Genomic DNA, 25,824 nt, shown 5'->3' with positions numbered 1-25,824 from the left:
TAAATATTGAAACCTTAAGCAGTTATATATTTTCTTAATACATCAGAATTAGATTTCTCTACTCCAGTCAACAGAGCAATATTTAACACATGAAGAAAGTAAAAGAAACGTAAGCTGATCTTCAACGGCTATGTAATAACCTCTATAGATTTAGACATATGGTATTTCACAAAGACTTAAAAAGCTCTAACATTAATGACCTTTATTGAATAAGCAGAACCAGCCTGTAGTTTCCTGTCATTCTCTCACTCACTGACTTAATAAAAATTTATTGAATGCTTCAGACATATCCGATTCTGTATTTGAGAGAAACAAAGCCAAAAGGCAGTAGAACACATGGCTAAAGAACTGACATTAGAGCCAGAATGCTGGTGCTTAAATTTTAACTCTGCCATCTATGCTATGTATTACCTAGGGCAAGTTACTTAACCTCTAGTTGTGCAGTAAAAGGTTAACTCAGCAGGCTTGGTGTGTTCAAATCCTGTATATTCTAAAGAAATGACAGACCCTTGACTGGCTTCTGGGAGATAGCCTATAAGCTTGTGGAATATCATGCTTCCTAAGAGTGTCTTTGTAAACATGAGGCCTTGGGCTATGCCATACAGTTTATACTAGCCATGTGATATATGGTAAACACATTACTTCTTATTCACATAGGCCCTGAGTCATGTTGTATCAGTTTGATCTCTGTGAGGGATAGAGATTGAATAGTTATAAATTATGGGGGCACTCCATGCCTATGTGGCTGACATCCCCCCAAACAAATGTCATACATGGTTGTGAGGACAGTTAATAGAAAGAAGACACCATGCCTATGTGACTGACATCCCTCCCAAACAAATGTCACACATGGTTGTGAGAACAGTTAATAGAAAGAGGACAAGTGGAAGCTAGTGTCTTTCTCTCCTCCCTATATGCCTTTTCTCTTTGCTGATTTTAATCTTTATCCTTTCACTATAATAAACTGAATCTATAAATGTAACAGCTTTTCTTAGTTCCAGGAGTCCTTTCACCAAATCATCAAAACTTGCTGGGGAGGTTCAGGATCCTCAACATAGTGACCTTGTTTTCACATCTTACAAATACATTTAATATTAGTAGCTACCAAAAGGATAGCTGTGAGGATCAAAGGAATTACTACATATTAGGTGCTGAGAAGTGAACCCAGCACATACTGTTTGCTGCTTCTGATGATGTTACAAAAACAAGTGGTCACAGCAATTGAATGGCTTGTCCCAGTGAGAAAGATCTTCAACTAATTAAATTGCAAGTGCTAAAAAATTCTGTGTAATTTATCAGTGGAACAAAGAGCAGCATTTCCTCCTTCCTTATCCCCAACACTGTTGTCTATATATAAGGTCCTCATCATCTCACATTTCCTAAATGGACTGTTGGAACATCCTCATAATAACCTAACCCTAACAGAAATCCCTGATAACACCATAATCACCACTACCACCAGCTCCACCACTGCCTGATCCAATGTTACATTCCTTCAAGCTGATTTACACTCAAAGAACCCATTCCCACACATATTCCCATGATTTCTGTAGATTAAACAGACAAAATTATCTAATTCCTTTGGTGTGTACCACACCTCTTCATGGTATAAACATTATACCTCATGCTCGGGGGACCTGAGTGCTGCCATGCCAAAACCTAAAATGTGAGAATGGCTTTGGAACCAGGAAGGGGACTCAGAGAAGACTGTTAGAGAAAGCCTGAGACACCCTGAAGAACCTGTTAATAGATGCCCCAGTGTCTTTGATAGGCTGTGGATGAGGACCTGCAAGAAAGCAAAGTAAAGGCTACTGAAAATTTGAGGAAGGGGAATCCTTGTTATGTAGTGGCAGAAACCAGTCCCACAGAGTTATACGGAAAGTAGAAAATGTACCTAATGATATGGCAGATCTAGCTTAGAAAACTTCAAAACAGAGTTTGAATGTGCCTCTGGTTCTTTTTGCTACTCAAAGTAAAACATGAGAAGCAACAGATAAAATAATGAAAGGACTGTTAGACAAAAAGAAATCAAAAGTTGCCCTGTGAAAGACACTGTCAAGAGAGTGAAGACAAGCCACAGATTGAGAGAAAATATTTGTAAAAGACACATCTCATAAAGGCATCTTATCTAAAATATGCAAGGAACTCTTAAAACTCAACAGTGAGAAAACCACCCAGTTAGAAAATGGGTAAAAGACCTGAATAGATGCTTCACCAAAGAAAATATACAGGCGGCACATAAGCTTAAGAAAAGATGCTCAACATCATATCTCATTAGGGAATTGCAAATTAAAATGAGATACCACTACACACCTAGCAGAAGGGCAAAAATCCTAAACACTGACAACACCAACTGTTCACAAGGATATGGAACACTAGGAACCCTCATTCATTGTTGGTGAGAATGCAAAATGGTATAGCCATCAAGCTCTACTACAAAGCCACAGTAATCAAGACAATTTGCTACTGGCACAAGAACAGACCCAGAGACCAGTGGAACAGAATAAAGAGTCCAGATATAAACTCAAGCATATACAGAAATTAATATATGATAAAGGAGCCATGGATAAACAATGGGGAAGTGACAGTCTCTTCAACAGTTGGTGTTGGCAAAACTGGACAGCCTACATGTAAGAGAATGAAACTGGATCACTGACTAACCCTGTACACAAAAGTAAACTCAAAATGGATCAAAGTCCTGAATGTAAGTCATGAAACCATAAAACTCTTAGAAAAAAATATAGGCAAAAATCTCTTGGACATAAACATGAGCAACTTCTTTATGAACATATCTCCCTGGGCAAGGGAAACAAAGCAAAAATGAACAAGTGGGACTATATCAAACTACAAAGCTTCTGTACAGCAAAGGACACCATCAGTAGAACAAAAAGACATCCTACAGAATGGGAGAATATATTAATAAATGACATATCTGATAAAGGGTTCACATCCAAATTATATAAAGAGCTCACGCACCTCAACAAACAAAAAGCAAACAAGCCAAAACAAAAAGCAAATAAGCCAATTAAAAAAATGGGCAAAGGAGCAGGACACTTCTCCAAAGAAGAAATACAGATGGCCAACAGACACATGAAAAGATGCTCCACTTCGCTAATCATCAGAAAAATGCAAATTAAAACCACAATGAGATATCACCTCACACCAGTTAGGATGGCCAACATCCAAAAGACAAACAACAACAAATGTTAGCAAGGATGAGGAGAAAGGGGACCCTCCTACACTGCTGGTGGGAATATAAATTAGTTCAACCATTATGGAAAGCAGTATGGAGGTTCCTCAAAAAACTAAAAATAGAAATACCATTTGACCCAGGAATTCTACTCTTAGGAATTTACCCTAAGAATGCAGCAGCCCAGTTTGAAAAAGGCATATGCAGTCCTATGTTTATCGCAGCACTATTTACAATAGCCAAGAAATGGAAGCAACCTAAGTGTACATCAGTAGATGAATGGATATAGAAGACGTGGTATATATACCCAATAGAATATTATTCAGCCATAAGAAGAAAACAAGTCCTACCATTTGCAACAACATGGATGGAGCTAGAGGGTCTTATGTTCAGTGAAATAAGTCAGGCAGAGAAACACAAATATCAAATGATTTCACTTAGTTGTGAAGTATAACAACAAAGAAAAAAACTGAAGGAACAGAACAGCAGCAGACTCACAGAACCCAAGAATGGACTAACAGTTACCAAGGGGAAAGGGACTGGGGAGAGTGGGTGGGAAGGGAGGGATAAGGGGGAAAATGGGGCATTACGATTAGCACACATAATGTAGGGAGCGGGGGACATGGGAAAGGCAGTATATACAGAGAAGACAAGTAATGATTCTATAGCATCTTACTATGCTGATGGACAGTGACAGTAATGGGGTATGTGGTGGGGGCTTGATAATGGGGGGAGTCTAGTAACCATAATGTTGTTCAAGTAATTGTACATACATTAATGATATCAAAATTAAAAAAAATTTTTAATGGTATAGCCGTGTGGAAAGAAATTTGGCAGTTACTTACAGAATTAAACATACTCTCTCCATGCAATCCAGGCATCACACTCCTTGGTATTTATGCAAATGAGCTGAAAACTTGTGTCCATACAAAAACCTGAACACAGATGTTTGTAGCCGCTTAACTCATTTTTGGCAGACTTACAACCAAGAATGTCCTGTAGTAGGTGAATGAATAAGTCAACTGTGGTACATCTATACAATGGAATATTATTCAGCATTAACCTATCAAGCTATGAAAAGACAGGGAGGAAACTTAAAAGCATATTACTAAGTGAAAGAAGGTAATATAAAAAGACTATACACTCAGTGATTCCAACTATAAGATATTCTTAAAGAGGCAAAACTATGGACATAGTAAAAAGATCACTGGTTGCCAAGGGTTATGGGGGAAGAAGGGATGCAACGGCAGTGTAACTATTTTAGGGCAGTGAAACTATTCAATGCAATACTATGATGGTAGATATACATGTCATCATACATTTGACCAAACCCACAGAATGTACAACAGCAAGACAGCATCCTAATGCAAATTATGGCCTTTGGGTGATAATGATGTATCAAGACAGGTTAATTGATTGTAACAAATGTACCAATCAGATGCAGGATATTGATAGTGGGGAATCTATGCATGTGTGGGGGTAGCAGATATATGGGAAATCTCTGAACTTTCCACTCAATTTTGTTGTGAACCTTAACAACTCTAAAAAATAAAGAATATTAAAGGAAGTTCTATGGGATTTATTCCAGGGATGCAAGGATGGTACAATATTCATAAATCAATAATGTGAAACACCACATTAACAAAAGGAAGGATAAAAAAATATGATTATCTCAACAGTTGCTGAAAAAGCATTTGACAAAATTCAACATTCATTCATGATAAAAACTTTTCATTAAAATGGGTATAAAGGGAACATACTTCAACATAGTAAAGGCCATATATGCCAAACCCACAGCTAACATCGTACTCAATGGGGAAAAGCTAAAAGCTTTTCCTCTAAGATCAGAAAGAAGATAAGGATCCCCACTCACCACTTGTATTTAACATAGTATTGGAAGCCCTGGACATGGTAATCAGACAATATAAAAGAGATAAAAGACATTCAAATTAGTAAGGAAGAAGTCAAACTGTCACTATTTTCAGATGACATGATACTATATATAGAAAACCCTAAAGACCAACAAGAAAACTATTAGAATTAATAACTGGATTCAGCAGTTGCAATATACAAAACCAGTATACAGAAATCTGTTGCATTCCTATATTCTCACAACAAACCAGCAGGACAAGAAATCAAGAAAACAATTGCACTTACAACTGCATCAAAAAGAATAAAATACCTAGGAATAAACCTAAGGAAGGAGGTGAAAGACCTGTACTCTGAAAACTGTAAGACACTGATGAAAGAAGCTAAAAAAGACACAAATAAATGGAAATCTATCCCATACCCATTGATAGGAAGAATCAACATTGTCAAAATGGCCATTCTGCAAAAAGCAATTTATAGATTCAATGCAATCCTTATCAAAATAACAATGATATTTTTAGGCATTTTTAATCCTAAAATTTATATGGACCCACAAAAGACCCTGAATAGCTAAAGCAATCTTGAGGAAGAACAAAGTTGGGGGTATTATGCTCCCTGACTTCAAGCTATACTACAAAGCTACAGTTATCAAAACATTATGGTATTGGCACAAGAAAGACACAGAGATAAATGGAACAGAATAGAGCCCAGAAATAAACACATATATATCTGGTCAATTAATATTGAACAAAGGAGACAAGAATATACAACAGGAAAAAGTCTGTTCAAAAAATGGTGTTGGGGAAAACTGGACAGCTATATGCAAAAGAATGAAACTGGATTACTCCCTACACAAAAGTAAACTTGAAATGGATTAAAAACTTAAATATAAGACATGAAACCATAAAACTATTAGAAGAAAACATAGGCAAAAATCTCTTGAACATAAGCATGAGCAATTTTTTTCTGGACACATCCCCCCAGACAAAGGAAAACAAACTGAAAAATGAACAAGTGGGGCTACATCAAACTAAAAAGCTCCTCACAACAAAGGAAACCCATCAACAAACCAAAAAGGCAATCTACAGTATAGGAGAATATAACCATAAATGATACAGCCAATAAAGGGTTAACACCCAAACTATATAAAGAACTCATTCAACTCAACACCAAAAAAACAAATAACCCAATTAAAAAATGGGCAGAGGACCTAAATAGACATTCTCCAAAATAAGATATACAGATGGCGAACAGGCACATGAAAAGATGTTCTATATAAATAATCATCAGGGAAATACAAATCTAACCACAATGAGATACCACCTCACAACAGTCAAGATGGCCACCATCCAAAAGACAAGCGATAACAAGTGCTGGTGAGGATGTGGAGAAAAGGGAGCCCTCCTACACTGTAAACTGGTGTAGCCACTGTGGAAAGCAGTATGGAGACTCCTTAAAAAAACTAAAAATAAAAATACCATGCAACCCAGTAATACCACTTCTAGGAATACCCAAAGAAAAGAAAATCTCTGATTTGAAGAGGTAATATGCACCCCTATGTTTATCACCACATTATTTACAATAGCCAAGATATGGAAGCAGCCAAAGTGCCTATCAATAGGTGAATGGATAAAGAAGACGTAGTACACACACACAATGGAATACTATTCAGCCATAAAAAAGAAAGAAGTCCTGCCTTTGTGGCAATATGGGTGGACCTAAAGGGTATTATGCTAAGTAAAATAAGCCACGCAGATAAAGACAAGTACCATATGATTTCACTAATTTGTGGAATAAAATGAAACAAAACAAAATGAACAGAATGGCAATAGACTCATCAACACTGAAAAGTGACTGGTGGTTACCACTGGGGAGTGGTTGTGGTGGATGGTAAATAGGGGATGGGGATAAAGAGCATAAAAATCTCAGTCATAATATAAATTCAGCATGGCAAAGAAAGTACAGCATTGAGAATATAGTGAATAGTTCTGTAACATCTTTCTGTGTTGACAGATAGTAACTACATTATTTGGGGTGAGCATTCCATAATGTATATAACTGTCAAATCCCTATGTTGTACACTTGAAAGCAATATAATATTGTATATCGTATACTTCAGTAAAAGAAGAACATCAAAAATAATTCTCTCTAGAAGGAAAATGGTGCTAAAATTAAGATACTTTCTGAGCAAATATCAAATCCAGAAATCATGCTTCAAAGATGAAGCTGAGAGTATGACTGAAAAATCTTTAGTTAAAAATCTCAAAATGGTGATTCTTTAGAATACTAGTCAGTCAAAAGACCCAATAAAGACAGTACAGTGTGCCTTACTGATCCTCTCAAATAAAGCTTTTAGAAAGCTTAAAGGCATTGTCCCTTAGCCTTCTTCCCAGGAACCCAAAGTACACAAATATTTACCTCGAAGAAATACACGTGTGGCTTTTGTCCAGAGGAATGCATCTAAATAGAATTCACAGATAATCAACAAGATTTATGAAAGATCAGCACATCTTTTTATTTAATACTGAAAAATTTTAATATATATCTTAAATGAAAATATGTCCATCAGTAGACGAATGGATAAAGAAGATGTGGTACATATACACAATGGAATATTATTCAGCCATAAGAAGAAAACAAATCCTACCATTTCCCACAACATGGATGGAGCTAGAGGGTATTATTATGCTCAGTGAAATAAGCCAGGCGGAGAAAGACAAGTACCAAATGATTTCACTCATATGTGGAGTATAAGAACAAAGAAAAACTGAAGAAACAAAACAGCAGCAAAATCACAAAACCCAAGAATGGACTAATAGTTACCAAAGGGAAAGGGACTGGAGAGGATGGGTGGGAAGGGAGGGATAAGGGTGGGGAAAAAGAAAGGGGGCATTACGATTAGCATGTATAATGTGTGAGGGGGCACGGGGAGGGCCATACAACACAGAGAAGACAAGTAGTGATTCTACAGCATCTTACTATGCTGATGGACAGTGACTGTAATGGGGTTTGTGGGGGGGGACTTGGTGAAGGGGGGAGCCTAGTAAACATAATGTTCTTCATGTAACTATAGATTAATGATACCAAAAAAAAAAAAAAAAAGACTTCCATCTTGGATGCTTTCTCATCCTCTCTCGGATCAGTTCTAGAGAAGCCACGTTGTGAGCAGCCTGATGGAGAGGCCCCTATGGTGAACAAGTGAAGCATCTCAGTCACATGTGTGAGACTGGAAATGCATCCTCCAGACCCAGTTGAACTACAGATGACTGCAACTCTGGCTGACACTCTAACCACAACTTCATGAGATCCTAAACCCAATCCACCCAGTTGAACTGCTCCTAAATTCCTGACCCTAGGAGACTGTATGAGATTGCAAGTGTTTTTCAATTTAAGCTGCTAAATTTGGGGATAGCTGTTACATAGGAATAGATGCCATACATTTAAATCCCCAGTGAACCAGTGGGCATCACTTAAGGTTCCAGATTCATTTGTTCTCATCAGCACTGAATTGCCTACTGACTTCCCAATTCAGCAATAATTTATTTTCTATGTGAGGATGGAGCTCCCTTTGGATTTACCATAACAGGAATGCTTTCTTTTACTGTCTTCAGATTTAAAAAATAGTAAAAGTTAGCATATATAACTCAATATTAAGGGCTGATCTTGCTGAAAGTCTTTTTTCATTGAGAGAAAGAGAGAAACCTTACATTTTTAATTAGAACAGTCAAACACATCAACACATATGCTTGTTTGGATAAAAATAATTATACACATTTCTTACTGATGAAAATATTCAGAATAAATAAGCTTGTTTTAAATAAATAGTTTGTTTTCAATGATAAAACTGACATGTCTAGTTTCTTTAAAGTACTTACAATATTCCTACAAAGAAAATTTCCATTATAATCATTCACAGTTTCAAAATAATGAAATATTACCTACAAACAGTAACACTCTAATCACAATTACCTGTGAAATACATTAGCACAAACTAACTTATCATATTAGCTACCTAGAAAAAAGAAGACCCAAAAAGGACAGGATACAAATAAAAAATGCTTTGATGCTAGAAGAAAGAGGTCCAAAATGGTCTAGTAAAACCAACTTTGTTGGTTCCTAGAACCAAACAAATCATAATCAAAGTTCAGGCTAGAATCCATCCTGCAGGGAAGACCTATTACTACCTTGACAGTAGCTTAAGGAAGGTGACTGGAGCACAGTGGGATTAAAAGAGAACATCTAATTTACAGCATGAACTATTACTTGGAAAGACAGTCTACACTGAATGCCATACCTAATCACCATAGGCATCCAGAAAAATAAAAATGAAGGGGTGCAGCATAGCACAGAAAGGCAAAGACAAATAGTTATTTATGTTAAATATTATGCTACTTATGTTAAAGTTTCTGTACAATGCAGTAATCAGGCATTCTAAGTTCTACAGACACCAGAAAGTTAACAGAAATGCAAGCAGTGAGGCCCTTAAGTCATAAGCTGACACTGTATGAATGTGAAGACTGGAACAAACTGGAAAACACATGGCTCATTTAAAGGGAGGTGCTATTTGCCCTACTGAATAGAATGAATAATTTGAACTGCATAGAATGAAGGCCCAGTGTGAATAGAACTTCCTGTTTTTTCAAGAAAAACAAAAACCTGGATTTTTACTTAACCCAGGGGAAACTAATTTTAAAACATTTAGGGTTATATAGATTGAGGGTCTCCAATTTGTAAACTCTGCTCTATGCAGCATTAGAAAGTATAATTGCCTAGTATTCCCACATAAAGCTCAGCAACATCCAGGGTAAAAACAGATAGATCAGTAATAAATTTAAGACTCCACAGAATAATAATAATTCCTCAGAAAGTGGAATCAGGAGAAAAATATTTTCCAAAACCAAGCCTACAGGATTATTCCCATATTTCCAGTAGTCAAACCATGACTCTCCTATACTGGCACAGAGAATTGACCCCACTTCAACATGGCTGCTATTTAAGACAATAACAAAACTAAAATTTTAAATATGGCATTATTTTCCTCCACTCTCAGGTCTTTAACATCTATGCATATTTCTTCAAAGAAATTTCTTCACTTATAACTCCTGATATATCTCCCTATGCTATATCTACATATGGATAGCCTGGTTCCTGACTTATCACTAGTATCTAAGACTAATTCTAATGTCAAAGCTTGTAATTACATTCCTTACACAATGCATAACTACAGTTCTTATTTTTGTGTCATTTTTCTCTTTTCCTCATATTTTGACATTTTACAGGTAAATTTCTAAAATGTTTACAGCATTTCAATATTCACAAATAAAACCTTAATCAATGATTGTAATTCAAATATACTTGGTTCCTCAAAAATTGGAAGCGCCTATATTCTATCCTAGATTTTTCTACCTTTTATTTACTGAAAATATGTCTACCAAAAATGCTTTCATCATGCCTAGGAGGTAGAAGGAATGAACACACACACACACACACACACACAAATCTTGGGTGAATACACATCTATTAATTTTGAATTCTATTAAATGCTCCTTTGCTTTTTATTTCTAGCTGAAACCGATCTATTCTCAAAGCCCTAGGAATATCTAAATGTAGCAAGTTCATTTCTAAAAAACTCAGGGAAAATCCATTTTTAAGGTTTTTTTAAAGATACAGCTCTTTAAAAGAAAACAGTGATCAATCTTATTAAAAAGTGAATTTCCTCAACAGAGCTATTTTCAAAATGTAGGGAAAAATTAGATCATATCTTCTTAATACAAACACAGGTAGATTATTTTTCTATCTTCTTTCATTTCTCATTCTCCTTTTCTTCTACTTTTAGGCACCTTCTTACTTTTGCTCATTCACTTTAGATGCTATATAATCTAAAAGTCCTCATTAAAGCCCTCTTAATCAATTTCTTCTTTCAAGTATTTGAAGAATTTCAGATTATGCAACTTCAAAATGGGTCTATGGGAAATAGTTCATCAAACTCTTAACAGTCCTCTACTAGAGCGTAAGATATTCAATCTCTGATTAAGAAAAGTAATAGATTCACCACTAACTGGTATGTTAGTCTTCTCAGGCTGCCTTAATAAAATACCAGAATTAAAGATGGCGGCATGAGAGACAGAGACGTCCTCCTAAAACTGTATACAATTACAAAATATAGTTGGTGCAACTAATCCTGAGAGAGCAACAGGAAAAAGGACTGCACCAGAGTGCACACATCTAAAGAAAAGAGCAGACCTCATGTAACAGGGTAATGTACCAGAGCCATGGCCCGGTGGGACCCAAGCCCTTCCCCTACCCCAGCTCACCAGCAGAAGGAAGAGAAACAGAGCAGGGAGAGAGTGGAAGCCTGGGACTGCTGAATACCTAGCTCCAGAGATCTGCTCTGGGAGCACAAACCTACATTTCATGGTGCTTTCATGATACTCACGTGATTATGAGGTTAGAAAACTAATGCAGGCAGAATTCCTGGAAAGACTGAGATCCCAGTTGCTTCTGGAAAGCAGGGATCCATATCTTGCTGCTCTGGGACAAAAGCTTACACCTGTGTGCTCGGCCCACTGGTTCAGGCAGTGGAGACAGGCATAGCGGCAGGGAAGCAGGAAACAGGTCTTTACTCCCCCCAGGCAACAATACCACTCCCCTGCGACCCCCAACATTGCTTCAGGGGCGGAGAAGCTCCAGAGAGTAGAACTTACGGACACTAGAGGGTGTCATACACAAATATGAAACGCCAAAGGAATCTGGTCCAGGGTAAAACTAATATAACACTGGAGAAAAATTTAAATGACATGGACCTTATGACTCTTCCTGAAAGGGATTTCAAAATAAAAATCATCAACATGCTAATGGAGGTACGGAAAGACTTCCAAGAATTCAGGAATGAATTCAGGTTGGAGATCCAATTGTTGAAGAGCATGATGGAGGGTATTAAAAGCAGCTTGGATACGGTGGAGGAGATGATAAATGAAATAGAAACTAGAGAAGAGGAATACAAAGAAGCTGAGGCAAAGAGAGAGAAAAGGATCTCTAAGAACGAAAGAATATTGAGAGAACTGTGTGACCAATTCAAATGGAACAATATTCACATTACAGCGATACCAGAAGAAGAGAGAGAAAAAGGGATAGAAAGTGTCTTTGAGGAGGTAATTGCTGAAAACTTCCCCAAACTGGGGAATGAAATAGTCTCTCAGGCCATGGAGATCCACAGATGTCCCGACCCAAGGAAGACAACACCAAGACATATAGTAATAACATTGGCAAAGATCAAGGATAAGGACAGATTATTAGAAGTAGCCAGAGAGAGAAATAAGATCACAGACAAAGGAAAACCCATCAAGGCTAACATCAGACTTCTCAGCAGAAACCTTACAGGCCAGAGGGGAGTAGCATGATGTATTTAATTCAATCAAGCAGAAGGTCCTGAAACCAAGATTACTTTATCTGGCAAGATTATCATTTAAATTTGAAGGAGGGATTAAACAATTTCCAGATAAGCAAAAGCTGAGAGAATTTACCTCTCATAAACCATCTCTACAGTCTATTTTGGAGGGACTGCCATAGATGGAAGTGTTCCTAAGATTTAATAGCTGCCACTAGAGGTAATAAAACCACAGTAAAGAAAGTAGAACAGCTAATTACTAAGCAAATGCAAAAATTAAATTAATTATCCCCAAAGTCAATCAAGGGAATCAAGGGATAGACAAAGAATAGAGAATATGATACCTAATATATATATATATAAAGAATGGACGAGGAAGAAAAAGGAGGAGAAAAAGAAAAGAACCTTTAGATTGTGGTCGTAATAGCATATTAAGTGAGTTAAGTTAGACTCTTAGATAGTAAGGAAGTTAACCTTGAACCTTTGGTAACCATGAATCTAAAGCCTGCAATGGGAATAAGTACATACCTATCAATAATCTTCCTAAATGTAACAGGACTGAATGGACCAATCAAAAGACATTGAGCCACTGAATTGATAAAAAAACAAGACCCATCCATATGCTGCCTACAAGAGACTCACTTTAAACCCAAAGACATACACAGACTAAAAGTGAAGGGATGGAAAAAGCTATTTCATGCAACTAACAGAGAAAAAAAAACACAGGAGTTGCAGTACTTGTATCAGACAAAATAGACTTCAAAACAAAGAAAGTTACAAGAGACAAACAAAGACATTACAGAAGGATAAAGGGGTCAATCCAACAAGAAGATATAACCATTATAAATAAATATGCACCCAACACAGGAGCACCCACATATGTGAAACAAATACTAAAAGAATTAAAATGGGAAAAAGAATGCAATGCATTCATTCTAGGAGACTTCAACACTTCATTCACTCTGAAGGACAGATCAACCAGACAGAAGATCAGTAAGGAGACAGAGGCTCTGAACAACACAATAGAACAGATGGACCTAACAGACATCTACAGAACTCTAAACCCAAAAGCAACAGAACACACATTCTTCTTAAGTGCACATGGAACATTTTCAAGAATAGATCATACACTAGGCCACAAAAAGAGCCTAAGTATATTAAAAAAGATTGAAATTGTACCAACCAGTTTCTCAGACCACAAGTGTATGAAACTAGAAATAAATTACACAAAGAAAATGAAAAATCCCACAAACACATGGAGGCTACACAACATGCTCCTCACCAATGGATCAATGACTAAATAAAAACAGAGATCAAGCAATATATGGAGACAAATGACAACAATAATTCAACACCACAAAATCTGTGGGATGCAGCCAAGGCTGTGCTAAGAGGAAAGTATATTGCAATACAGGCCTACCTTAAGAAAGAAGAACAATCCCATACGACCAGTCTAAAATCATAATTACTGAAACTAGAAAAAGAACAACAAATGAGGCCCATAGTCAGTAGAAAGAGGGACACAATAAAGATTAGAGCAGAAATTAATAAAATTGAGAAGAATAAAACAATAGAATCAATGAAAGCAAGAGCTGGTTCTTTGAGAAAATACACAAAATAGATAAACCCCTAGCCAGACTTATCAAGAAAAAAAGAGAGTCTACTCCCATAAACAGAATCAGAAATGAGAAAGGAAAAATCACGATGGACACCACAGAAATACAAAGAATTATTAGAGAATACTATGAAAAATTATATGCTAATAAACTGGATAACCTAGAAGAAATGGACAACTTTCTAGAAAAATACAACCTTCCAAGGCTGACCATGGAAGAAAGAGAAAATCTGAACACAGCAATTATCAGCAATGAAATTGAACTGGTAATCAAAAGCCTACCTAAGAACAAAATGCCTGGACCAGATGGCTTCACCACTGAATTTTATCAAACATTTAGTGTAGACCTAATGCCCATTCTCCTTAAAGTTTTCCAAAAAATAGAAGAGGAGGGAATACTTCCAAACTCATTCTATGAGGCCAAAAATCACTCTAATACCAAAAGCAGGCAAAGATACCACAAAAAAGAAAATCACAGACCAATACCCCTGATGAACACATATGTAAAAATACTCAGCAAAATATTAGCAAACCGAATTCAAAAATACATCAAAAAGATTAGCCATCATGATCAATGGATTTATGCCAGGGATGCAAGGATGGTACAACATTCGAAAATCCATCAACATCATCCACCACATCAACAAAAAGAAGGACAGAAACCACATAATCATCTCCATAGATGTTTAAAAAGCACCTGACAAAATTCAACATCCATTCATGATAAAAACTCTCAACACAATGGCTACAGAGGGCAAGTACCTCAACATAATAAAGGCCATATATGACAAACCCACAGCCAACATTATACTTAACAGCGAGAAGCTGAAAGCTTTTCCTTTAAGATCAGGAACAAGACAAGGATGCCCACTCTCTCACTTCTATTCAACATAGTACTGGAGGTCCTAGCCACAGCAATCAGACAACACAAAGAAATAAAAGGCATCCAGATTGGCAAGGATGACATTAAACTGTCCCTGTTTGCAGATGACATAATATTGGACATAAAAAACTCTAAAGAATCCACTCCAAAACTACTAGATCTAATATCTGAATTCAGCAAAGTTGCAGGATACAAAATTAATACACAGAAATCTGTCGCATTCCTAAACACTAACAATGAACTAGCAGTGAGAGAAATCAGGAAAACAATTCCATTCACAATTGCATCAAAAAAGAACAAAATACCTAGGAATAGACCTAACCAAGGAAGTGAAAGACCTATACTCTGAAAACTAGAAGACACTCATGAGAGAAATTAAAGAAGATACCAATAAATGGAAACACATCCCGTGCTCATGGATAGGAAGAATTAATCTTGTCAAAATGGCCATCCTGCTTAAAGCAATCGATAGATTCAATGTAATTCCTATCAAAATACCAACAGCACTCTTCAATGAACTAGAGAAAATCGTCCTAAAATTCACATGTAACCACAAAAGACCTTGAATAGCCAAATCAATCCTGAGAAGGAAGAATAAAGCAGGGGGAATTATGCTCCCCAACTCGAAGCTCTACTACAAAGCCACAGTAATCAAGACAATTTGGTACTGGCACAAGAACAGACACATAGACCAATGGAACAGACTACCGAGCCCTGATATAAACCCAACCAAATATGGTGAATTAATATATGATAAAGGAGCCATGGACATACAATGGGGAAATGACAGCCTCTTCAACAGCTGCTGTTGGCAAAACTGGACAGCAACATGCAAGAGAATGAAACTGGATTATTGTTTAACACCATACATAAAAGTGAACTCGAAATGGATTAAAGACTTGAATGTAAGTCATGAAACCATAAAACTCTTAGAAGACAACACAGGCAAACATCTCCTGAATATAAGCAGGAGCAACTACTTCCTGAACCCACCTCCTTGAGAAAGGGAAACAAAAGCAAAAATGAACTCATGGGACTACATCAAACTAAAAAGTTTTTGTACTCAAAGGACACCATCAACAAAACAAAAAGGCATCCTACAGTATGGGAGAACATATTTGTAAATGACATATCTGACAAGGGATTAACATCCAAAATATATAAAGAGCTTACATGCCTCAACACCCAAAAAGCAAATAACCCGATTAACAAATGGGCAGAGGATATGAACATACAGTTCTCCAAAGAAGAAATTCAGATGGCCACCAGACACATGCAAAGATGCTTTCACTAATCATCAGGGAAATGCAAATTAAAACCACAATGAGATATCACCTCACACCAGTTAGGACAGCCAGCATCGGAAAGACTAAGAAGAACAAATGCTGGTGAGGATGCGGAGAAAGGGGAACCCTCCTACACTGCTGGTGGGAATATAAGCTAGTTCAACAATTGTGGAAAGCAATATGGAGGTTCCTCAAAAAACTAAGAATAGAAATACCATTTGTCCCCAGAATCCCACTCCTTGGAATACACCCAAAGAATACAACTTCTCAGGTTCAAAAAGACATATGCACGCCTATGTTTATCGCAGCACTTTTTACAATAGCCAAGATATGGAAGCAACCTAACTGTCCATCTGTAGATGAATGGATAAAGAAGATGTGGTACGTATACACAATGGAATATTATTCAGCCATAAGAAACAAATCCTACCATTTCCAACAACATGGATGGAACTGGAGGACATTATACTCAGTGAAATAAGCCAAGTGGAGAAAGACAAATGCCAAATGATTTCCCTCATTTGTGGAGTATAACAATGAAGCAAAACTGAAGGAAGAAAATGGCAGCAGACTTAGAGACTCCAAGAATGAACTAGTGGTTACCAAAGGGGAGGGGTGTGGGAGGGTGGGTGGGGAGGGAGGGAGAAGGAGACTGAGGAGTATTATGTTTAGTACACATGGTGTGGGGGATCACAGGGAGAACAGTGTATCACAGAGAAGGGACATAGTGGATCTCTGGCATCTTGCTGCACTGATGGACAGTGACTGCATTGGGGTATGGGTAGGGACTTGATAATATGGGTAAATGTAGTGACCTATGGGTAAATGTAGTAACCACGTTGTTTTTTCATGTGAAACCTTCATAAGAGTGTATATCAATCATACCTTAATAAAAAATTTAAAAAAAATACCAGAGACTAGGTGGCTTAAACAACAGGAATTTATTTTCTTATATAGTTCTGAAGGCTAGAAATCCCAGATCAAGGACAGACACCATTGGTTTCTGGTGAGAACTCTCTTTTTTCAAGGACTTGAATCGTATCAGATGAGGGTCCTTCCCTTAAGACCTCATTTAACTTCATCTACTTTCTTGAGGGTTAGGGCTTCAATTTATGAATTTGGGGGGGAACACAATTCTACCCAAAGCCTTAGAAAGGAAAAGTATCAGATCTTACCATGTTTAGGGACGTTTGTGTTATAATATTGATACTTTTTCAAATATCCTCTAGTATTAGAAAATAGGTTACTTTGACATCACCAGTTCATTTGGCCCTATTTTCAGATACTAATTTTTGAAATAATTTTTGTCCCTAATCAGAGGGAGGACGGAGCACAGAAAGGAGACATGGAAGGTTTTGTACAACTATGGAATTAGAGGGTACAGTCCACATGATGGACTATTCTCACTTCTGACACTAACTGCAAGTTCAGAGGATTCCAAAAGCCCCCTCACGTTCCATAATTCACTAGAAAGACTAACAGAACTTACTGAAAACTTACAGTCACAGTTATGGTTCATAACAGGGAAAGGATTCAAATTAAGATCAGGGAAGAGAAAGAGCACATTGGACAGAGTTCAGGGGAGCACCAAATATGGAGCTTCAGATATCCTGGCCTGTGGAGTCATGAACATTTTACTCTCCCAGTATTCGTGTGACAATACGCATAGGACATTGCCAACCAGAAAGCTCATAGGAGACGTGGTATTCAGAGTTTTACTGGGGCTTTATTCAAGAAGCATGATTGACTGACTGACTGCCTACATGGTGATCTTAGTTTCCAGGTCAGCTAACACCAGGTAACCCAAACCCTGTCCTCAGGCACACAGTTAGTCTTTCTGGCATAGGCAGCCGCCATCCTAAATTTATCCAGGAATGGCTAGCTCCTCTCCCCCTAAATAGCATTGCTAGACAATGTGACACAGGTTCCTAGGCAAACAAAAATACTCGAGATTACCACCCAGAAGCGGAAGGTGAAGGCCAAATCTCCTCCGGAGCAATGTTAAATTCTTTTCTGTGCAGGAGACAAGAGAAACCATTCAGTAGTTCCAGTGCCTAGAGAGGCAAGTCCATGCTCCTCAGCAAACTATGTGAGCCTTCTTTTCTCACCTATTCTGCATACCCTCCACCCCCACAATTTGGCTATCTCCTTCTCTAAACTCTGTCTTTCATTAAATCAAAGTTTCTGCTTTAGAAATTGCAAATTTATTTTTGTTTTTACAAACATCAGACTTCTGTGAGCTACTTCTTCTGTCTGGAATGCCTTTCTATTTTACTTTTAAATGACTCGTCCTTAAGTTCTCAACTTAGGCACCCCTTTCTCCAGAAAGCCTTTCAATAACCCTGTGTGGCACTGTGCCTCTCCCAGAGTATCCTATATATATTCCTATCATAATACAATATGTGGGGTCCAAATTGCCTTCTGACTAGGTATCCATGTTTTATTGATTCAAGTAACTGAGACCCTACCTACCTCTAGCCCTGTTTTCCCTCCCTCATATTTCAGCCATCTAGGTCTTGGACCTGTCCCTGCTTCTTTATCCTTCCTTCTCCCATATTTCTGAGATGAGAGTCCTATCCCTGCTCATCAATCCCTAGTGACAGACCTTTCTTTTCTACCTGAACTTTCCCAACCTGCCTGGTCTGATCCTTCCTATCCCCCCAACCAATTCCTGGATATGACTGTTTAAGATAAATACTCCAACTACATTAAAGGGTTTTAAACCAAATGGATCAAGATGATTGATTCTCAAACTACCTGAGTTAGTACCAGAATCATTTCCATAGTATAGACAAAAAACAATGCTATCAAGAGGAATGGGTAATTCATATCAAGAGAGCATCTCACCTATCAAGTAATCAAGCTTTTCAAATTTTTTAAATACCTTACCTTGAGTTATAATCTTGGTTACACTTCCAGCTTGTCCCATGTTCTAAACAAGATACACAAAACCAAGCTATGCTTCGCAGATGAAAAGGGTATCACTCACATTTCTCCATTACCTTGGATATTAATTCTGAATTATTTTTTAAAAAGAGGCAGCATGTCTGTTGAGCTGCATATAGTATTTTTCCTGCTGCTTTCCTAAACTGGATCACCTATGAGGGCAATGTGATTAGCAGGGGATTCCAAGTAGCTACATCTCACAGAACTTAGTAGTTACATCGTTGGGCACTACTTGGTTGTGATCATTCCTGTAATGAGCTTTTATCAAAGAGCCTTAGAAGGGCCCAAATTTTAATCCTCTTAGCACCTCTCTAAACTCTGAGCAAACTGACCCTATGTACATTATCAACTTAGACTATGCTTTAAAGAAATATCCAATCTACTATAATGAAATGGAAACATACAAATGCTTTGCTTCAGTCATCTGTCTTCACGGTGATATTTTTCTCTACAGCAGAAATGATCTATATTACTTATACTGCAAAAGTGAACTATTCCCCCCAAAAGGAGTCAACAGTACTATATCAGAGAAAGCACCACCACACTACTGTTTCTATCTTGTCTTTAACTTAGCTGTGAGGCCTTGAGTAGTCATCTGCCACCTCACCTGTAGAAAATTAATCTATTTTAATTTCCCAAAGTGATAGGCAGAATTGTAATACAATTTTCATTACTTCAAATTAAAGCAATCAACTTAAGTGAGCTTTATAACTGAAAGTTAGCTAAATAGTACTTAATAGATGATCATAGTACACAAAACATTCAATATTTTAAAAATTAGAAAAAAAATAATGTGTTACCTTGAAATGGGCCATTAGTCACTCTGGGCAAAAAAATTCCTTTCCTTCTTAAACAGATATTCCAAGAACAAATTTAACAATGTTTGTTAAATTACACAAACACTCGTTACTCCATTATACCTCACTAACCTATGGATAAAATGATATAATACATTGTCTGGAAAACTTAGTTTATTCCTGTAGGACTGTATACACTGCCCACCTTCCAAATACTGACTGCTGAACCAGATGGACTGACATACACTATTTGATATACAGTAGGTTTTCCTGAATTACTCAAGGCCAAGTGGCTGACCTCAGAACCACATGCTGAGATGTAGCAGGTAATTTGCATTCTCTCAGGCTGCTGCCCCATCCCATCCCAGTCTGTAGAGCTGTATTATTTTCTGTAAATTTGTTGCTGGATCCCCTCTCCTCCGCAGCATCAGTTCTGAGGCTTACTGCCCATTGCTTACTGTCCATTACTGTCACTGATTTGTCAGTCTCCACCTAGTCACATCCAACTGCTATCCAGCAGCTACCCAACACCTCTTTCTCTGTTTCTTAATCATTTTTGTCTCTTCTGTTTCCTGCTTTTTTCAAGTACCAAATGGAAGAGCTCTACTTCACAGGAACAGTCAGCCAACTGATACATTTTTTTCCTTCTAATTAAAAACAACAAAGCAAGCCAGGATGATCTTTGGCTCTTCTGAACAGTTTCCATCACAATCTGATACTCCAAGGTTTGTTCACTACAAAAGATGCTTTATGGTTTTTTCTATTTCCAAGTTTGGAGTAATTGCAGATACTTGGTCTACAGACAACTGAAGTTTTTACAATCACAGTATTTAAGGGTTAAAAAGGCAACACAAGATGTGCTGACTGCCATCTAAACCCTTAAAAGACAGACACACACGCAATCTCTAAAAATTTCCATTAAAATCAGGCCTTAATATAACTGAATACCATTCCAAAAAAGATATACATATGGCCCCAAAGTATATGAAAAGATGTTTAACATCACCAATCATTAGGGAAGTGCTAATCAAAACCACAGGAAATGCTACTCTCACACCCACTAGGATGGCTGTCTTGCTAATGGGTTTCAGCCCCGGGCAAGTCCACTATGGATTCAATGTGACCAAAGAAATGACAGTAGGACATTCTTGGGGTGAAAGGGTTATACCCAACTTTATTTCCACTGTGGATGGTCAATCACTAGAATCCCAACCACTCAAAGCAAGTCAGCTTGCAGCAAGCCAGTCTCTGCCTCTGGGCCACTCTACCCTTGCAGCCATCTCAGTCTCTGTCCTTGGTGCTGCCACCACTCCAGTCTCGCTTCTGCTCTCCTGTAGCCTTGCAACCATGCCACTGTGTTATGCAGAGCCCTGAGCAGGGCTCTCTATATGGAGTCAATAACAACGTATCGCCAACACGTATGTAGTGAGCTAGCTTGACTAGGGCCAAGTGAGAATCCTGGCTCCAGGAACCTTCACTTTATCCACAGTGGTTATTACTGAAAAACCAGAAACTGTGTTTAGCATGTATGTGAAGATGTACTGGTATAGATATGGAGGATCTGTAACTTCCGTGCATTGCTAGTGGGAATGTAACATAGTTAGCCACTGCAGATGATAGTAAGGTGATTCCTATACAATTAAATAAAGAATTACTACATGATCCAGCAATTTCACTTCTGGGTATATACCCCAAAGAAATGAAAGCACACACTTAAACAGGTATTTGTACACCCATGTTCCTAGCAGCATTCACAATGGCCAAAAAGTAGAAGCAACAGAAGTATCCATGGACTAATGGACAAACAAAATGTGGTATATAGATACAATGGAGTATTACTCAGCCTTAAAAAGGAAGGACATTATAATAGATGCTACAACATGGATGAACCTTGAAGACATCATGCTAAATGAAATAAGCAAGTCACAAAAGGAGAAATATTGAATGATTCTACTTATAGTAGGTACCTAGAGTAGACAGAAAAGTTAGAGACAGAAAGTAGACTGGTTGCCAGGAGCTGCAGAGGAAGCGTGTGTGTGTGTGTCTGTGTGTGTGTGTAATATTTAAAGGGTACTGATTTTCAGTTGCCAAACACGAAAAATTCTGGAGATGGATGCACTCATGGTTGCAAAACAGTGTGAATGTACTTAATAGCACTGAAATGTACACTTAAAAATGGTTAAAATGGTAAATTTTGTTATGTGATGTGCATTTTACCACAGTAAAAAAAGATGAATGAAAAGTAAAGGTGACATAGAGCAGTGAAGTACATGCTATTTTGTCACTCATGGCTACTGTGCAAACCCAATCTGACTCAAAACAGATATCACAAATTATGTACAACTGAGTAAATGGTGCTTAATTTTGTTAGTGCTAATGAAGAGCATGGAAACATCTCTCCATATCTAAGGATGCCAGATTGTCCTCATAGAGGTCTATCTGGGAAAGATGAGAAAAATAGGTTGTCAATAAAAATCCCTTGGGCATACACCAAATCACTGAATAAATATTCATTCTTGAGACTTTTAAACCTTAATGCCTCCATGCCTACATCCTTGCTTTTTCTAAATACACAAATATTCTCTTACCTCAGGGCCTTCTGTGAGCCTAAAATACCCATCCCCTACATACCTGCAGAACTCCTGTTCACATTTCATTCAGATCTCTACTCAAATATTCCCTATCCCTCCCTAATCAGAGAGGCTAAGCTTACCCACCCTATCTAAAATAATATCCTCCATCATTCTTTCTCCCTTTAATGAGCTTGGTTTTTCTTTACAGTTCTTATGGCTACTTAATATATTTACTTGCTAATTTTCTTTCTCTACCCACTACGGTGTAAACTCAGGAGCATAGTACTTTATCTAGTTTTACAGCACCCAGAACACCAACTGGCACACTGAAAGTGGCCAATAAATATTTATTAAATGAATTAATAGATAGATCATATTCCCTCTTGGCCTTGATACTATTTCACCAACACTGGTTAAGTGGAAGGAACACCTAGTTTACAAGTCAGAAGACTGGTACCAGCACTGACAGTAAAAACCTTAATTAAGCACTTCAAACAGTGCTTCTTGAGGTCCTAAATACACTAAGTAAGTATAGTATATCTGTCTTTCATGATGCAGGACAAAGAATAAGGATAAAGAATTTACCTCTAACACTGCTTTAGGACAAAAAGATACCATGTATTGCATAACAAACATCACATTGCACCTGTTTTGATAAAAGTTACAAAGCACCTGCTAGTCTGAAAATCACAGGATTTTCTCTCTACAACTTCTCAGAGGAAATGGACAAATGCAAGAACACTGGCTGTCAATAAATACAGCCAATAATTAAGTAACCATGTACTTGGCCCAACAGATACACATGCTGGTACACTAGAATATGTTAAATCTTTGGATGAGGGAGAGAAAAGGCTGCTCCCAAAAGATACCTAACTTCATTTCAAAGTCAAAAGTATTCAACTAAATTAATTCCAGTGCAACGTCCCACCAGTGCCTATGCGTGTCACAACTTTTGAGAGCATTTTGTAACTGCAATTTAATCTTCAGTCTGCAGTGAATGCCTTCTGATAAAGCTTTGGCAGCTGATAATTTTTGTATAAAAAATTCTTCAACTAGAAACTGCAATACTTTCCTCCCTGAGAAAGCTTAGGAGAACCCATACTCTAGGTCTTCAGGACTCCCAGAACCCCTGTGTCTGGGTTTAAGGAGAATCATCCAGGGAACACACGTGTCCTGCCCTGCCTCGGAAGTGGAAATGGCAGGTGGAACCTGCTCATCAGCAAAGTCCGGGACACAGGGCAGAGGTGTCCGCAGGAAGCGTAGCATGGCTCGGGGCAAACTCCGGCTCCAGGGCCAGCGATCCCCGCCCCAGACGCACCAGGCCAGCCCCTGCCTCTGAATTAGGCCGGACCTGCCCCCGGAGCTCCGTCCCCTCACACGCAGGTCCTACCTGAGCTCTGCCCCCAGCTACAGGGCTGCGGGGGTAGGCGAGAGGAGGCGTGGCCTTCCAGCTCGCCAGTCGAACTCCCTCGTGCGGTTGTTACGACTTTCCCTCTCGGGATCCGAGCCCGACCAACTTGGAGTTGCACTTCCGGGGTCCACAGGAGACTGAAACATCATCGCGCACGCGACGACGGCGGCCGCGACAAGCCGGAAATAGGCGGGGCGTGGTGGCCGGACGGGTTCCTGTGGCGCTGGGTGGGCTGGGAGAGGGAGCCCCCGAGGCGGGTGAGAGTCGTGCTAGTCTCCTCGCGGGCCCTGCTCGACCTTCCTGGAAGCTTCTGTTTGAAGGAGACATGCCCCTTCTTGGGTTACTTTAGAATAGGCACCCTGAAGCCTTGCTCTTCAAGCGGAATTTAAAAAGAGATTCCGAGAGTGCCCATGCCGCTAATTACCTTCTCTTCCAGTCAGGGTTTATCCGTCTTCACCTGATCAGTTAAACTCTAGAAAAGACGGGAGGTGGGAAAGTCTAGATTTAGAAGATTGAATTTAACTCTGAATTGTGATAGTGTATAGAAAGCTAAGTTCCCTTATCCTGCTCTTTTTCCTATACCTTCAATACTACTAGGATAAATGGGAAACAGCTGTGGAAAGAAAGCTAGTGTCACATCGCTAACAGGAGTTTGGTTCTAAACTCAGCCTTTATGGCAAAAATCTCTGATAGTAAAAATTATCCACGAAAATCACCTTAATGTCCCACAAAGTACAGAATACATGATGTTAAGCATGAACGTGAGACCTCTTAGCTAGTTTAAATGTTAAAATGAAAGGAGAGTTTGTATGTAGGTATCTGGGCATTTACTCAATCCTGATAAATCCAAGGGACAACTCTTAAGTCTTCCTCTTACCCAATCAGAGGCACTTGACACACTGAATCATATCCTCCTTGAAACTTGAAACATTCTTAATTTTACTTTTAAATGAAAATAATGCTCTTTTTGATTCTCCTTAGCTGCATCTTCCTGATTTCTAGGTGTTAGTGTGTATGTCCCAGACCTCTTGCCCTCTTTATCTACTCTCATTCCCCCAGTGATCTCATCGACTCCCTTCATTGTCTTTTATATAACGTTGGTATGCTGATCGCTTTCAAATATCTGCATCCAGCCCTGACTTGCTTGATTTCTTTACCCACATATCCAACTTCTTAAACATTTCTACTGGGATATGTACCATGCATATCAAGCTTTATATTCTCTATCTCCCAAACCTGTTCCTGTTGTATATCTTTCTAAGTAACTAGCACATTGATTCTTAAACTTTTTCAGATCATCCATGGATTGATTCTTCTTGCTCTCATGTTATACATCCACTCACTCAACAGCTGTTTGCTCTTTTTTCAAAAGGTATCCTAGGTCTAACCAATTATCACCGCCTTTACAGCTACCACTCTAGTCCTCACTGGATGCTGTAATTGTCTCTTAATTGTTCCACATACTTCTATTCTTCCCTCACCACAGCCTAGTCTTCAATTGGCAACTGTGGTAAATCATGCAAATTATCTTTCCAATAATGCAAATAGAATTTGTTACTTTCCTGTTCAAACCTTTAAGAGCTTACCTACTCACACAGAATAAAAATCATAAGCCTATAAGATTCTGCATGATTTAGCCCCTGGCCATCCCATGCTGCCACTGGGGAAGAGGGTGATAAAAAATTAGAGTTTGGGAAATAGCAGCCCCAAAGGTGATTGTTGACTGTCTTGCCTGGACATATTTAAAGGCAAGAGACTGAGAGTGCCTGTGATGACTAAGTAAAGAGATAAGAACTGTCAAGGTTTCCCAACAGGTAGTATACATGTTTTTAAATCACTGAGTATATTCGTTTTCTAGGACTGACAT

General features: G+C 38.2%; 1 protein-coding gene across 21 annotated transcripts in view; it reads right to left on the bottom strand.

The window, feature by feature from the left end:
• ARB2A (ARB2 cotranscriptional regulator A) overlaps window positions 1–24,110 on the bottom strand; it is a 465,105-nt gene extending 440,995 nt beyond the window's left edge. For 17 of the 21 annotated variants that reach the window (XM_073233970.1, XM_037011998.2, XM_037012005.2 and 14 more), the window contains exon 1: window positions 23,937–24,108. The gene's annotated coding sequence lies outside the window, so the exon portion shown is untranslated. Of the gene's footprint in view, window positions 1–23,936 lie in introns of all 21 variants that reach the window. The other 4 variants (XM_073234024.1, XM_073233975.1, XM_073234017.1 and 1 more) reach the window with 2 other exon arrangements.
• Between the last annotated feature and the right edge of the window lie 1,714 nt (window positions 24,111–25,824).

The sequence above is a fragment of the Manis javanica genome, chromosome 1 (genome assembly GCF_040802235.1).
Source record: "Manis javanica isolate MJ-LG chromosome 1, MJ_LKY, whole genome shotgun sequence".
NCBI classification, from domain to species: domain Eukaryota; kingdom Metazoa; phylum Chordata; class Mammalia; order Pholidota; family Manidae; genus Manis; species Manis javanica.
This window is presented reverse-complemented; position numbering and strand designations above follow the sequence as displayed.